At 39.8% G+C, this 14,359-nt stretch overlaps 1 long non-coding RNA gene across 1 annotated transcript in view; it reads right to left on the bottom strand.

The window, feature by feature from the left end:
* Positions 1-9,912: 9,912 nt before the first annotated feature.
* LOC146524145 (uncharacterized) overlaps positions 9,913-14,359 on the bottom strand; it is a 203,372-nt gene continuing 198,925 nt past the window's right edge. The window contains exon 2 of the long non-coding RNA XR_014876837.1: positions 9,913-14,293. This is a non-coding gene — a long non-coding RNA (uncharacterized LOC146524145). The remainder of the gene's footprint in view (positions 14,294-14,359) is intronic.

The raw sequence follows: 14,359 nt of genomic DNA, 5'->3' as shown, positions 1-14,359 counted from the left end.
TAGTTTTAAAGTAAGTTACTGGGCTTTTCCTGCCTTTCTGGGGGGATTATATTTCACTAAAAATGATGTAATATGCATGTCCACATAATTAATTATGGATTATTAAAATTGTGATATTTAAAAAACACACACTGTATTTTACAGAACATAAATTAAGAAATATATTATTTTAGACTTATATTTTAAATATGACAAAATGCTGATTTTACAGCAGTAAAATTCTTGTATCTCTGCAGTTTAAACATTTAATAAACTTTCTGCCTGCACAGAGTGGATAGTGAAACAAATTGAATCATCATAAATACATTATTTCATATTTATTACTTTTTTTCTCATTGCTTTATTATTGTACCTCTAGTAATAAATAATAAGGGAAGGATTCTGGATCAGCAACATGATGGAAACTTGTGGCCATGGTATATACAGTATTCTGAAGAAGGCCTAAAATGTCACTGTGTGTACATGCTTGTGTGTGTTTTATGTGTATAGATGTTTTAAATTATTACTCATTATATAACATTGTCCAGACATGCCTGGTAAGGACACGAGGAGGAAACAGTAGGAGCTGTCTGAGGCTACTAAATCCCTCAGCAGCTGGATTACAAAGAGCACAGGTAACAATGACACACGTACCAGATGTTGGAGAGGTATTCCAGGAATGTTTTGCTTCTATAACATTTTTCCGGCATCATTTTATTGTAGTTTAGGAGCAACAGTTGCTGAGTGTGGATAACTAAATAATAGTTTATTGCAATAGCAGTTTGTGCCTTGTTCTCAGATGGACAGCAAGTGGAGAGTGGTAAATGAGATGAGGGGATGGAGGAGGAACAGAAGCAAAGAGTGATTCACAGGCAGAGCCGAGTTTATTTCTAACAGTTTTTTGTTGCCTTATGGTTCCAAGCGCATTTTATTATTATCTCATGACACTTGTTTAATCAGCTACCATCTCTCCTAAGAACTTTTTTAATGTCTACAGTCTCAGATCAACACAGCCCTGCCCTCCAGCACCATCAGCAGCAGGAGCAGCAGAAACCCCCCCGCAGCAACATTGTGCCCATCAGGTCAAACACAGGCTACGTTTGCTTTGCATTGTCACCACCTCACAACAGTGATGTACTATGATGTGATCACATATTAGATTCTTGATGAATGTGTGTAGTTGTTATTCAGCCTGGTTCAATGTGCCCCTTTTTAACTTTGAGCACCTGCCCCTTTAAACGTCTCTGCACCGCCCTGTGTTTGACTTTATCTGAGGAAACACACTCACACATGCATTTCTGTAAGTTGATGTACAAATATTGATTAGATTAGGTGAACAAACTTTCAACACATTTTATTTTTGTTTTGTTTTTAACTCTGTGTTTTATTCGGTCTTATTAGTTGTTTTACACCAACTTTCATTTTTCTCTTTAAACCTTTAAATTGAGAACCATTAACTGCAAAAAAAAAAAAAAAAAAATCTTTTTTTTGAAACTGGAGTGTTTATTGAACCTTCTGACTAATTTTTTTTAAATTGAATATAAATTTGCTTCTTGGAGTTATAATTTGTGTCATTTTTGCTACAAACAGCATTTTATGCAATTTATTGGTTAAACATTTATTGCACAATATATTTATTTATTTTTCTGGAAAAAAAATACTCATCCTGATAAAATATGATACATACAAAGCCAAAGGAAGTAACTCCAAACTATAGTAACACACTCTTACAATGAATGCACACACATATGAAATCACAAAGGACAGAAAACAGGAAGATAACAACTTGCAGGATGTGTTGTAATTCCCCACGTTTGGATTGAAGCATGTTGTAAAAAACAAAAAAGACAACAGATTAAAGAAGTTTATTATACGGCACAAAGGATGAACTGCTCAGAGAAAGAAGACAAGAGAATCAGGCATGAATGAGAATGAATGATGGAAGGAAAGAGCGAAAGAAATGGGAGCGCTGGAGAAGAGGAGGAGAGAAGAAACACAAATGCGACCTGTCTATAAAACAGAGGGAAGGAAGAGCCTCCACTCACCCCAGAGCCCCCGTGCACTGCGGTCATGGGTGGGAATTAGGACACACTCATGCGCATAGATGCAGCAAAATATTAAACAGACACAGAGAGAGCATTTGGAAGCTTGTATAATTCTCTCTGTGGGTGTCAATTAAATCTCTCAGCTCTGTCAACAGCACACACACACACACACAGTCATTCTCTTTCAACAGCTAGTGCTTCGTCAACACCGGCTGGCTTGGCAAGAGCAAGAGAGAGGGGGGGGGGGGGGGGAGAGAGCTGTTGAAGAGCGAGATAAGAGATCAAGAACTGGTAATATGAGAACATGAAAGCACTGCAGGTAAGGAAACACTGTGGTTGCACACACACGCACACACACACACACACACACACACACACACACTCATACACGTTGGTCTTATTACACTTTTTTTCTGGGTCACAATGCTACAAAGAACAGAAATGATGCTGCCAACTGAGCTATACATGCTAAATCCCAAAGTATGGACACACACACAAAGTGGGAGAACATTCCATCATCCCATGCAAACCAGCAGCTTACATGTCTAATAACGCTCCCAGTTAGATCCGAGCCATCGGCTGCGTTTTGAATGTATCAGACTGAACAAACAGCGGTGCCACAGGCTAATTGTACACTCTGTGTAGCTACACTGTCAAACTAGTTTTGACTGTTTTCTGAGACACATTACACAATGCAAGACACATCTTGTGACTTAAAAGGCAAACTGAGGGTTATGAAAGCCGCACTCAACATCATCCCAAAGCTGGAGCTGAATAAACAACAGAGGTGTGCAGCGCCGCAGGCTTCAGAGCACAGCGATCTGTGGCACAGTGTTCACAGGTTTGCTCCCTGCTGAGCTGTCCTGATAAAGACTTTAAACCCAGATTGACTCACTCAATTTCCTTCGACATTTATTAGAATTCAGAAGCTGGGAAATATAATATCTCATTGCAAACAGATGCTATCAGTCACACCAAAAATCCCACTGAGTCTGTGAGTCTTTGGTGTGACTGTAACTATGATGCCATAACAAATAAAGTCGTATATAAGACTCAAAACCTAGAGTGATGAGCAACACAGCTATTCATTTTCACACCCTCTCCTTTAACCTATAGGTTACGGTTAGCATTAAGGTTGACCTCTAATAGCATCGTCACGTCCTTGAAAAGCCCAAATGAAAAGGCTTTAAACAGAAAGGAAACGTCCATTTTGTATGGACTGATGGCTTACACTCACTAACACACTGTTAAGCATTAGTAAAGTATTAGTAAATACTTAACTATTCATGTTTTGAAGTGACACATTAAGGAGAAGTAATGCTTTTATATAATGAATTAAGTCATGATTAATAGGCTCACATGTTTAATGAGAGCATTACTCTAAGTGACATTTTATAATAAATGAAGTATTACAGCAAATATTTAGTAACTGTTCCAACTAAACGATGAACAAAGCTGCTGCTCATTTATGCACCTACAGCTGATATACTGTAGGGACATTTATTTCATGTTGTAATTAATGGTCAGTTTAAGCAGCTGCTAGTTGTTAGTTCAGTATTTTGCATCTATTCCTTACACGGCATTTTCAAGTGTCAACTATGCAACACAAACCAGCTGAAGGTTACATGTGTGTAGGAGCAGAGTGTTAGTTTGAAGGAGCAAGAGTGGCTCTCCTTTTAAAGAGAGAAAGATTCACTCATTTCGGAGCCATGGGGTACTTTATTTTGGATATAGATTTAGATTCAGATTTACAGATTTACAAAAGCAAAAAGTGGGTAAAAATAGTAATAATAAATAATTAAACAGGTCATAATTTGTTCAGCAACCTGAGAGCAGGTGAAAATAACTGTCTTGGATCCTGCTGGGGACACATTTATAGTGTTTCTCAGGCTGGGAGTTCTCACGGGCCTGGAACAGGTTGTGGTTTGGGTGCTGAGCGTCTGATGTGTTGGACTCGGCACTGCGTCCAAGCTCGCATTTCTGCTGGAAGGATGGGAAACTCACCTCCCCTGATGCTCTCTGCTTCCCTCACTGGGTTGATCTATGGTGCAGCTTCTGTACCAGACGATACAGCAGCACAGCAGGATGCTGTCAGTGGAGCATTCAAAAACCTGAGCCTTCCTAACCTCGCTGTTGGTGTGTGTGGACCATCTGAGGTCCTCTGTGATGGTCACACCAAGAAACTTAAAATTGCTGACCAGCTCAACTGGGGCTCTGTCAATGTCAGTGAGGCCGCCTGAAATTGTATGTTGACAGTGAGGGCACAGTTGTGATCCTGGCACCATTGTGTCAGATGGCTAATCTGGTCTCTGCAGAGCCGTCACCATCCACAATCATGTCCATCACAGTTATTTCATCCACAGATTTAATGGTGACATCGGAGCTGTACTCGGTCTCGCAGTCCTGTGCATACTCAGGACGCAGCCCTATATTTACACTGAACCGTCTTCATTTAAAATAAAATGGAAATAAGGTTGTTATGAAACAAAGGGTAAGCTGATAATGCAGCAAAATGTCTGTGGGATGTTGAAGACGCTGTTCCTCAGGTTAAAGCTGACTCTAAACCTCGTGCATTGTCAGTTAGCGAGCATAAGTCAGTTTAACCTGACGTGAAGCTACTAACCAGAGCAAAGCTGAACTTCTAACATCTACATTTACTTGTGTTATTAATTCAGTATGATGAACATGTTGTTTATGGTCTGCACATTTGAATATGAAGCGTGATGAAATGTTTTCATGTGTTCATGTTTTATTTCAAAGAAAGAAGCTTCAATATCTCAAAGTTAAAGAACATTTTGTCTTCAGCTGTTCAGTCTCTTTCTGTCCTGAGAACTCAAACTCTACTTTTCACCTATGCACAAACTTCACGTGGGTTATATTTGCATCTTCTAATAAATATTTGTATTTTCTGTTTGTCTCTGTGTTGTCTGCTTCCTTTTATTGCTGTGAAGACAAAGGAGACGTGTTTGAGTCCTGCTGACCTTTCAGTTTCATTTAGAAACACTTGTTCAGGTTTAAGTAACACAATATACTGAACTAAGAACTGTTAATTTAACCCTTAATTACAATATGAAATAAACAGTTATTAAAACTTTAACATTCTCACAAATAACTAGCTCATTTTATTAATCTGTTTATGTATGAATATGAATTTAAATATATTGTTAAGCACTTAGAGTGTGTATGGAATGGCTTAAAAGAAGTCGAGTTTATAGGTTTATGCAAAGGTCACTGACATCCGGGGTTACAACTTTAGACCTGGTGCAGCTTTGTAAACTGAGTGGACCTGGGAAAAACTCACAAGTGGACAACTGGCCCACAGATCAGTTTAAACCGATACAACGACATTGCGTACTGTGTAATCCAGTCTTTTCTCATCTTAAGGGCTTGTCCTGAGTCCCATTTGAAATAGTTTTTCTTTCTTTAGTCAATATTATCATGCCATATCATTTTTCTCACCATATAACTGTAATTAACACAAATCATGTATAACTCTCAAGTTGAAAGACGTCTAAAAAGTAAAGAAAATCTTATTAAATTCCTCTTTTTGCATGTGATGAATCAGTGTTTCTACACAGCTGTCTGAGCGTGTTTGGCTGTCTGCAGCCATTACAGTGAAAGCACTATTAAAATGGCTGAAATGCATTTAGTCAGTATTTTTATTCCCACTCTCATCACAGCAGGTGCTGCTTCAGTTTGCACTCAACAAGTGATTTAAACACATCAAACCAAATGATAAATGCATGAAACACTGTGATGATTTCCAGAGGTGACTGTTGTGTAACATGTTCAGCACAGTAATGGATGGACACCAAAAGGTTGGCAACACTGTAGCTTTTACGTTACGTCTGTGTAGAAATCTATTGTTGTTAAAGGTTTGGCCTCTTCCTGATTTCTTATTTTGATTGTCAAAAAAATTGATTAAATAGAAATAACATTAGAAAACGATAACAGTAAGTTTGTTTGTTTTGTTTTTAATTCAGCAGATTGAGCAGTAACCGGCTCCATGTGCAGCTACTCATAGTGAGCTTTGTGAAAAATGCAGTTAATCACAGTTAGTTCACGACTTACTAAGGGGGGGGGGGGGGGGGGGCATTTACCTTTTCACACAGGGCTTATTGGAGTTGGGGAGCTTTTTCTCTCCCAATAAATAAAATCCTCTTTCAAAAGCTGCATTTTGTATTTTCTTTGGTTATCTTTGCCTCATATTAACATTTGCTTGATCTGGAAGGTAAGTGTGACAATTGTGTGAGAAGGACAGATATGCCTGGTGACTGGGGCTACGTCCACACCTACACGGGTATTTTTGAAAACGGAGATTTTCCGTTTTCATTTAAAAAAATAATCCTGTCCACACGTAAACACAGAAATGAAGGAAAACGCTGCTAGGAACATGCCAAAGCAACAGGTGGCGATATATTCCTAACCGTGTAGAAATGTTGGCCAATCAGAAGTCTAGAAGCCTCGGTGGGAAATAGTAAACAAGGATTGGGCATAGAAGCAGAACCAAGTCGTATGTGTGGAGGGACAGTAACTGTGTGTGTATATGTAAGCATGTAAACACTGCAGAGAGTACAAGTAACAGTAACAGTATTGTAGAAATTCATTTCACCGAAACAATAACGTGGCGCACAGTGTGACGTCAAAAAAGGCGCACACGTTTGACGCTGCATTTTCTCCGTTTTTCTCGTCCACACGTAAATGCAAAAACTAAGTTTTCAAAAATATCCACCCTGGCCGGAGTTTCTAAAAATCTCCGTTTTCAGTGACCAAAAACACTGTTTATGTGTGGACGAAAGGAGCAAACGCATAGAAAAATCTGCGTTTTCAAAAATACCCGGGTACGTGTGGACGTAGCCTGGATGGTATTTTGAACAGCATAAGTTAACAATAGGTAAACCTATCATCTATAATCAGTCAGGGAATACAAAACGAGGTACCTAACAGCTAAATCATTATTAAACTGCTATCAGCTGAAAAAAAACCCAAAATATTGAACAAGACTTTCGACATACGTGTCTTTGGACTATGCAGCAAAAGGAGAACATTCAGTCACACAGACAGGCCTGAGCTGAAACGCAGAACCCTGGAGCTGTAAGCTGACACAGCTACCACTGCACCACTACTCCACCCAACATACCAAACAAGGGCAACAACTGCTGAGGTGACCACATTGTCATCATTACTAAGCAGGTTATGTGCAGTTAGGTTTTTGACTCCACTATTGATATCTATCGAGCTCCTTTGGATTATCTTGTGGTTAACCACCATATACGTCAGCTCTTTGGTGCCGTGTGGGTCGTTTACGGCAACATGATTGACCTCAGAACTTAAACAATGAGAAAGCAAAGATGCTTAAAAGGCTCTGCAGAGCTGATGGGAACTGAAGTCGGGTGAAAACATGGTGCAGGTTCATCACTGTGAGCTACCACCTACATCTTGCACAGTGAGCATACATTTAACAGGAAAACTCAGCATTTTAAGGATTATAGAAATACTGAACTGACACCTGTTTAATAAGTTATTTGCCATATAATCACACACACACACACACACACACACACAGCATAATTTTACAGCAGCATGTCACTATAAGACAAAATGCAAAAGGCTATTAGAAGCTATTTAAAAATGAAAGCCCAACAAAGCCCCTGCAAAAGCCAAATCCAAATAAACACTGTAAGCGTTAAATCTGTGGTGTCAGGAGCCTGTGAGCTGCCTTCAGCAGAGTCCACATTATTACCAGAGCTGGCCCGCTACATGTCCTTGAGGGGCCAATTCATTAGTTAGCTGGAAAGCCCAATCAATCACAATGTATCTAAGAAGGCTATGGATCATAATTCTGCTCAGGTACAGCAAAGAGAAAAGACGGGCAGATGAGACGATGGATGGACAGAACCAGGCAAACAGGGCTGATGGGCAGGCTTGGGGAAAGGAAGAAGGATGATTGCAGCTATAACTACACACAGTTTAAGGCGGCATCCCAGGAGATGCTCGGTGCTGCAGTCAATAGAAATGTTGCTGTAGTTTGTGCTTTTCAGAAATAAAAAGAGAAACTAAGAAAACAGATGCATTAGCAACATAAACAACAACAAACAGAAACACTCATAGAAAACATGGCTGTGGTGTCAGATGTTGTTGGACCAGCAGTGATAACAAGCAAAGAAACGGTACATCTTTTACTTCACACATTTTTTTCAAACATTAATTATTTCTTTGCTGAATGTTGGTGGGGGCTCGGGCTACGTGATGAGATGAGCTATTGATCGTACAGGCTTAATAGGAAAAGGAAAGCCTCTGATGTGCTCCCCTGGGACGTCAGCTGAAAACAAAAGTCCGACACACTCACAGACCAGCGTGTAACCTCGAGGGGCAGTCCCGACGTCTAAGCATGTCTCCTCTACTTGCCTGCAATTGTTCCCTTGCCTTCATTGATCTGTCATAGATCAATGTTATAAAATAGAGACAGGTGTGGGTTTGTACCCAGAGGAAACAACAGCACATTAATCACAGCTTACAGCTGATGCACGCGGGTTGTTCGCCTGCTAACATGACTTGGTTTAACAATGACTTTCAGGGCTCATCTGTCAAATTACAGGAGCTTTAATGACACCCAAAGCTTAAATGAGATGATGTGTAACTCCCGTCTTTAGACTCAATAATTCATTATTTCCGAAAAGCTAAACCAACGTTTTCTTACATTGTTACACTTACTAAGAAAAACTTTTTTTTAAATTATCAGATTCATTTATGTGAAGCTACATTATAGATCACGTTATATCATATAAGTATTTAGAGTCTATGAAACTAAGACGAGGGACTTGCAGATACAATATTCGTAACTTCATGAATTATTAGTTTAGTAGGCTAAAGCTGATTTGTGACGCCTGCTGAAGTTTCTTACTGCTGACAGCATCTCGTTTCTGCAAAGTGCAACCGGATGTAAAACAAAATAGAGCAAAGCAGTGATGAATTCACAAAGGAAATGAGTACAGCTCTAAAGCAGATTTTTTGACAAATTGTTAATGGTAATGAAAAAAGCTTCAGCAGCTGCTTGAAAGGACAAACAAAAGTTTGTCTTTTGTTAAACTTAACTCACAGCCTCATCTCCTGATTCAGGTCATTTGCACAAACAGAACAGGAGGTACTGCAAACGATAAATACTTTAGAGGTTTCTTTTATTGCAGTTCACCTTCATTAACTTCAGCACTAGTGTATGCGTTGGAATTTCTTGGTTTCATACCCTTTATATCATTTTTAAAAGGACTTTCACTTATTTGTACAGATGAATGGATGTACAGAAAAAACCTGGACCGTACAGCGAGGGGAGCTGCTGGCAGCGTGATGCTGTGTGGGGGCATTTTGCTGGCAACGCCTTGGGTCCACTTGTACCCTGAGAGGAGAGGGTCACTACAAATCAATAGCAATTTGTTCTGAGTGATCACCTTTGTCTTGGAGGAGAAACATCTATCCTCATGGGAGCAGTGTCTTCCAGGATGATAAAACCTCATCCAGAGGGCATGAGGGGTCACTCAGTAGATTGATGAAGATGAAAATTATGCGAATCGAGTGAACTGGTCACCAGATCTGAACCTGTACCCACGTGCTCTCCACCACCACTAAAACACTAAATGTGGGAAATCTAATGTAATAATCAGATGTAGTGAAGTGCTGGGGACACTTTACTAACAACACCAGCGATTATATTTATTTTTCAGTAACTCAGTATATGTTTTGTGTAGAATGAGTCTGACACACAGTGTAAGTCTACCTGCAGCCTGACGTCTCCCTCCAAAATAACCGTTTTTCTTACAGATTATTCCTCTTTCCTGGGATTTCTGGGAATATCGAACACTTGCTTGAAATAAAAACTACACACATGTCAATAAACTTTTGGCAGACTTGTGGCTAAATACGTATAGCAGTGGCACTTTTACATCACAATTACAATTTATGCACAAGTTGAAATTGGGCTTCAACTTCTTATTCATGTATGACAACCCTTCATCAACAGAACTCATCATCACTGCATTAAAAGTGGACACTGTAGTGTCTGTTTGACAGAAAAGAATACACACAGTGTGTAAACCAAACGACCTCAAGACATTTAAAACTTCAGCACTCAAACAGGAAATGAGAGTAGAAATGTGTTAGCCTCAGACACAGGTGGTAATAGCATCACTAAAGAGAGTTTTGCTTTAGGTGACTCAATTATTTTTGGAGAGCGAGTGTCACTTTTTCACAAGGTGGACGTCTCAGTTTGGTCAGGAACTCATTCTCCTTTCTAGACAAAGCTTGGCAAAAAAAAAAGTTGTATCCAAATGAGTTTAAATGAGAAATGGAATTAATTTAATGATGTGGAGGCTAAATAGGCCCCGCAGAGCCAATAGAGCGCTGCTCTTTAATACGTGGATGCATTAAATTAAAGCTATAATTGTCACTGTTATATAGTAAAAGGGTGCGGCGGAGCACACATATCACATGTTGCTTGGTGCAAACGCGCTGTGGCTGAGATGAAAGTTTGCACTTTGTTGCTTTAGGTTCAAGACCCCAGGGGCTAACGAGAGACACTCACATCCATCTGTGTAACGACAGGAAGGCACACGCACGAAATATTCCGAATCCAGCTTTGCTTTTCACACTTTTGCCTGCGATGGCCTCCACAGACAGGTGACTGGCTTCTGTGAATAAGTGGTGTGAAAATGGCAGCCAAGCAGCCAGAGCAGAGCAGCACTGGTGGATTTGTCTCTGTTTAATGAGGCAGCTGGTGGGGAGGGCAGTCATTGTTTTCCTCTCATAGGGGATGCGTTGAGTAATTTGCAGTAACCAGGGAGATACCATCCCTTTTCATCCCTTCTCAAATGGCCGCCTGACTGTGGCGGATGCCAAAAACGTCCGGGTACCATTCCTAAGAACATTGTTGGCATTCAGCAGACATGAGCCACCGCAGCTACAAATGCGCCCCCACAGCATAATAACGTGTCAAAGACAAAATAATTACAGCAAATACATTTTAGTGCAAGCTACAGTAATGACGGGAGGGTTTGGATTGAAATGTAGATAATTTTATAGGATTTTAGAATTATTTCTTGAATAATTTAATTGGTCCTTTATAATCAAACCACTGGCACAATTTCACAGATGTAGAAAAAGAAAGCACGTATTTTTATTTTGAAGGCGTATATTACATATCCTGTCCAATCCTCCAATGGTAAGAAGTCCTTTTAATTTAAAAATCTATCAGCCAATCCAAGTCAAGTCTGCATTCATTACTGTGATACAGATACAGATGCAATACTACGTATATGTAATGTAGGACAAGCTAATGTAAATCAGTCTGCAGCATTTGGGACTGCATTTTGATGTACACACAGATACTGACTCTCTCACACTCAAACTCCATAATGATTTTTGCAACACCCGCATTGTCAAGTGAATATAAGTCTTTGTAATCTCCACAAACAGACATCAGATTATAAATATGTAGAGCTATACGCAGTGGACTCTTTAATTTATGTGTCATGTATCTACTTGGATGCATTTTCAGTGGCTCCACTGACAGCTCAAAACCTAACCGAGTTTACATACACACTTTCAACCAGCTTCCTGTGTCGGCGCATATTTAGATTGCATGTAGAAAAATAGCCAATAAAAGCAAAAATGGACTGTATCTGGTAAAAACACAATCTCAAAATCAAATCACGATCTTTGCAAATGTGTCTAAATTCATAATAACCAGAGGACAGTGAGCGATCTCTTCCCTGAATATCTGCTGATGGCATCTGCAGGTCCTAAAAACTGGCTGCTGCCCTCAGAAGGCTACGTCACGAGAAGACCTGATGGGTTCTTGATTCAAGAATTTAAATAAGATGGGGTTAAAGTGGTTCAAAACTAGCAGCTCAAATTTGTAAACAGGAAAAGTTTTATCACTTCCAAACCAAGAAACATTTGGTTCATCACTTCTGTTTAAAATGATCCATAAGAAGCCGACTGGTGCAGTGAAAAACTGATGTAGCTTAATTCTTCTCTTCTGTTGCCACAAGATGCATCGGGAAAGCTAAGAAACAAATAAGAAAGGGAGGGCAGACATTTGTTTTACAATATGCAAATTTACACTGCAGGAAATAGATTTCTACATGGGCTATTAATATACTAATGTGAAATGTGTGTTCGTGCTCTTTTTTAAATAAGAAGAAAAGGAAAAAAGGTGAAGTAATGAGACTCAGCGATGAAATTTGGATCTACAACAGATCATTTACATTAACACAATGTCTCAGTGATGTATAGACAAACTAAAAACCCCACAGGGACGTGAGAGAGCAGACTTTAGGCACAGACAACAACGGAAGCCAACACGTAGCCGCCTCAGACATTAACCCCCCAGTAAGGCTGTCTTCATTTGGTTAGACGCTGTTAAAAAAAATGGAACCAAGTCATTTTAATGATACACAATTTGCATCCTAACAAAACCTTCAGGCTCCGTTCAAGTTCTGCCAAAACGCGCCGCTGGAGAACACCAAGTGTACCCTTAAAATGCAATGCAGTTTAGCAGTTTAGCTAAACGGTACAAAGGGTTCCGAGTTTTCTGGTCGACACAGAATAAATTATATCCTCATACAAACTCTAAGATGTTTAATGGCAAAAAGATGCTGATATGGTTTTGTTGTTGCACTACTTGTAGTTGTGGCTGTTAGGCACACAGGTCCTCTTTTAACTTGAGACTCTGTAGTTAGCCAAACAGTTTGAAATGAAACAGCTGAAGATTTAAACAAACAAACACACACTCAGACTGCAGTGAGAGTTAGAGGTATTTGTTCTTCAACCACAAGTTAAACCTCAGGCAGCTGTTTTTCCAACTCTGTTCAATCAGGAAGAAAATAACAAATATTCTGACGCACATAGAAAAATGACTCCTTGGACCTCAGAGGGTGAACCTCTTAGCATCCAGCAGGTCACTTAGTTTTGACTTAGTGTCGGGTTCACATCTGTCACTCTGCGTGTTGTGTGGTGGATGTGAAGAGATTAATCATCTTGATGCTGCTCACAGACTGCAAATCACTGTGAATGCAGTGGCATAATAATTATGCAGAATAATCAATAGTCACTGAACGTATGGGCTTTTTTAAGCATTACTTTATTTTACTTCCTCATTTTTATTAGTATTATTTATCTGATGGTTGCACCTATTATTAACTCCTGGTCATATAAATAGGCACAGTCATCATGTTGTGGGGCCTCTGAAATCCCAGTTCACTTTAAATCTTAGAAAAATAATAATAAGGCAAGAGTACAAGTAGAATAAAACATCAGTGGTTTCTTTTAAGCAAACGCCTTCAAACATCAGCGATCCTGAAGTCCACTCACACTATTTCACTTCTGTGTTCTTAGCTTAGAGCGCCCCTTGTGGCCATTCCCATATTAAAGCATGCTACAGATGTCTTCCAGCAGGGTTTTTACCAACTGTCTCCCCCTTAAATCCTTCCCCTCAGAAAGGCGTAGTTTTTGCAGAGCCACCCCATTAGATAAAAATACACAGTGAGGCACAGCAGAGATGATTTTAACAGTTAGGATTCAGAACAGAATTGCATAACTGTCTCTGCAGCAGGTGGGATGATAACAGCACAAAGGAGAGGAAAGAAAAAAGAAAGAAACATTCGTGAGGATTTTGTGCATTTGTGTCCTGCTAATCTTTCGCGAGGTAAATTAAAGCAACAATATAGAATTTCACCGTTTTCTAGTGTTGTGGCACCTCGAGAACACCGCCCCCCCCCCCCCCCCCCCCTCCCCGACCTTCCAGGAACCCTGCACGAGAGCCAAGTCACTGCAGTAAAATTTTGGACTGAAAAGCTGCGTCTCCGGCCAATTTGTGTCTTTTTTTAAGCACCAAATGATATTTCTGCTTTATTACAGAGCAGGGCGATCACAAACATGAGAAAGACGGAGAACGATGGAAGGATGGGGGAGACAGTTTGGAGGGTTATACATATCACATTCCTATCTCTCACCTCTCTCCCCACATCCCTTTTTTAGTTCATAACTGCCATGGGTATTAATAATTAATGAGGACAATTCTCTGGCGTCTGGATGAGTCATACTCTCTGCTACTTGGTTTCCCAAAAGCACAAAAGCTGGGATTAACACAGAAAGAGGAAATCTGATTTTTTTAACCCTAAAATGGAACTGGCATAAATGTTTGATGGGTGTCTATAAACAGAGAGAACTTTGACACCTGCCAAAAAAATCAAAAAGTCAGGTGTTCTGTCAGAAACCTGCCTTAAAAGCTGAAAGGACAGAAAAAGTTTGGGATGTTTGGGACGTAATATTCTGTGATCCAA

This window comes from Neolamprologus multifasciatus, chromosome 2, assembly GCF_963576455.1.
Source record: "Neolamprologus multifasciatus chromosome 2, fNeoMul1.2, whole genome shotgun sequence".
Classification (NCBI taxonomy): Eukaryota; Metazoa; Chordata; class Actinopteri; order Cichliformes; family Cichlidae; genus Neolamprologus; species Neolamprologus multifasciatus.
The sequence above is the reverse complement of the archived record's forward strand: the minus strand, read 5'-3'. Positions and strand labels throughout refer to the sequence as shown.